Here is a 3114-nt window from a genome sequence, read left to right on the forward strand (position 1 = left end):
TATCTTATTCTTATCTCATAGTTTTAGTCTTCCTTTAACAGACTAGTCTCCAAGTCTTGGAAATCACCCTTTGGTATCAGAGCCACACCATCGTCTCCTATCCTTTTTCTTTCAAGATTTGGATTAATATGCTTTATGACTGTCGTTTTTGTATGGATCTCTCATATCAGAAAACTAATCTAAAAGATAAAGCCGAGTGAACCGATATTAAGCCTTTGACATTTTCTCTTCTCATCTTCTTGGTGAAAAATTTGTAAGTCGACATAAGAGAAGTCGCATCTATATTTTGAAACAAGAATTGAGAATAGGTCTTTGTCTTTAGGAAGAATATCATACCCAATCATGAACTCAGAATATTCTTACTCCCGTTCATCTTCAAACTCTTCAAGTTTCTATCAATCTTCTCTTCTAAGATAGATCAGTTATATAAAATTTTCAATGTCTCGGATGATTCTAAAATACCCTCATGTGTTTGTGGTATAAACAATTTTGATTTTAATTTGGAAGATGTTAAACTGGTTTCAAACAACTGTTAAGCTGTTACTGTTTTTGGCTGCTGTTTCTGGGTAACCAGAAGGCAGATGGTGTTTTTAAAACAGTTTGATCTATGGTTCTGTTTTGAGGATCTAAATAAGTTTAAACAACCATGATTTATGAACAAGAGTGTTCTTATGGTTCAATCGGGTTTTGAAATATAAACGTATGGGGGGAACCAGAATTGCTGTTTGGAAAGAACATGAGTGTTCTTATGGTTCAATCAGGTTTTGAAATATAAACCTGTGGGGGGAACCAGAATTGTTGTTTGGAAAGAACATGAGTGTTCTTATGGTTCAATCAGGTTTTGAAATATAAACCTGTGGGGGGAACCAGATTTTGATGAAACTATGAACAGGTTCACTCTAACAGGAATACTGCAGCCTGTTAGTTGGATGAAATACTTCATATGATTTTCAGGGGAAATAAGGTTGGTCGTGTATGGTTTGTGATAGCTGTTGCTATGATGGGGATCTGGATGTAATAAGGATGGTCGTTGTGTGTGCATGGTATAACTATTGCTATTATGTCTCTTAGGATATAAGAGATTGGAGTTCTCACTTCTTAGTGATTTGAGGATTCATAGATGTTGTTCTTATTAGAGATGATAGTATTGATGTTATGGATTGGGAAAAATATGGCCCTTGGTCATGGATTTTGGATAAAACTGTTTTGATCATACTGTTGAACCAGAGGTACCATAAAGGCTCTGGGTATACCTGTCAAGGAACAAGAGGGCCTTGGTTGGTATTTATTTTAAAGAACCAGAAGGGTCTGGTTAGTGTTTGAAAACAATACAAGTGTTTTTGCATAGTCGGTTGTGAAAATCAGAAGCTCTGTATCTGTTAGATACAGAGCTCTGTATCAAAAATTGGTCTATCACACAGAAGCTCTGTATTTGTTAAATACATAGCTTTGTATTAAAAAATTGGGTTTTTGTGCAAAAGCTCGGTATCCGCTAGATACAGAGCTCTGCTTTTAAAATAAGGCTTCTGCATTCAAAGGCTCTGCATCTTCTAAATAAGAGCTCTGTATTAAACTTCCTTTATAAAAATCATTTTGAGAGTTTTTATACTTGGATTCTTTTTACGAAAAATAGACCAGAGGAGCTCTGGTTGGTCTTCATTTTAGATTGGAAGCTCTGGATTGAGGAACCAAAGGCTCTTGTTAAACTTAAAGCCTTTTATAAATATTTTGGTTTTGAACCAAAGGTTCTGGATTGAGGAACCAGAAGCTCTGGTCATAAATCTAAAAGAGTTTTCAAATGTTTTTATACTTGGCGAACTTCCTTATAATAGTCTAGAGGGGCTTTGGATGACCTTAAGCACTAGTCCGGAGAGGCTCTGGATGCTCTTACGCGTAATTCCAGAAGCTCTGGTTGAGAGTGCATGTATTGTCCAGAAGCTCTGGAAGAGGAACCAGAGGGGCTCTGGACCTCTTGGCGTCAAATTTTCTAAGTGTTGATTTTTGACCAGAGGACCGATGGACCAAAGCAGAATCTGTTTTTATGCCACAATTTGTGATAAAGGTTTTGGTGTTTATCACCCTGCACTGCATAAAAAAGGGGGATCTCACTAGACTGTTGTCTAACCCTCATTTTGTGTGTTTCAATTATGTGTGTGCAGGTAATACCAACTATAGTGATAAGGGGAAAGGCATACTATGATTCTATTTTTACTTGCATGCGGGAAGATAGGAACTCATAGGAATTACATTTGCAAGAACTTGTATTTGGAATTTTTGAGTTGTGTATTTTGTATTTTAAACTCTTGTATTATGGACCTATGTGGGTTTAAAACATGTATTCATTGTATGAAATATGTGTTATATGCAATGTATGGATTTGGGGGTGTTACACATACCATCGCAATATCATTCAACTCAGCCAAACTACCCAACTACATTTTCCAATGTCAGTTTGAGAGTCCGCCCCCAGAGGCACATAATGTGTTCACCCTTCTCTAGTAGTTCCTCCCAGCACATCAATGGATTCAACGATTAGTTGTCTACTATAAGGTCTATGTTGTGGTCATGTTCAGAAGGCCCTGCTCCTTTCTACCACTTACAGCTCTTCGACAGCAACAATCATTGGTCTACCACTCTCTATTGACATTCATCTAACAATGGAATGACAACAACACAAGCAGTAATTACTTTGAGTTATCCCAACCAGGAAAGTATATGGAAACAAGGAGGACCCTAGCCAGTGCTAACCTAGTTGATCCAAATTCGATCCGAGAGCAAATTATGAACAATGAAAAATTCTAGTCTTTCGAACATCTAGTTTCTGCATCATTGGACGAAGCACTTGAACATTGGTTCCAGACTCATCTCACAAAGAAAATAGACACTTACGATAAAAAAGACTTTGATGAAGACGACGAGCATTATGACTTCGAAGAAAAACTATATTATCCTTATGAAAACGATCCGTCTCATTTCGACTCTCGTTGGAAGTAATTATCATAGAATAATATTAGTAATTGTCTTAACTAAAGGACAAAATAATGTTGTAATAATTATGTAAGCTTGAAGTCACTTTCTTGTGATGTAAGCGCTTACCTCATTTAGTTTGTTTTT

The sequence above is a fragment of the Cynara cardunculus genome, assembly GCF_001531365.2.
Source record: "Cynara cardunculus var. scolymus isolate 2C chromosome LG 16, CcrdV1, whole genome shotgun sequence".
NCBI classification, from domain to species: Eukaryota; Viridiplantae; Streptophyta; class Magnoliopsida; order Asterales; family Asteraceae; genus Cynara; species Cynara cardunculus.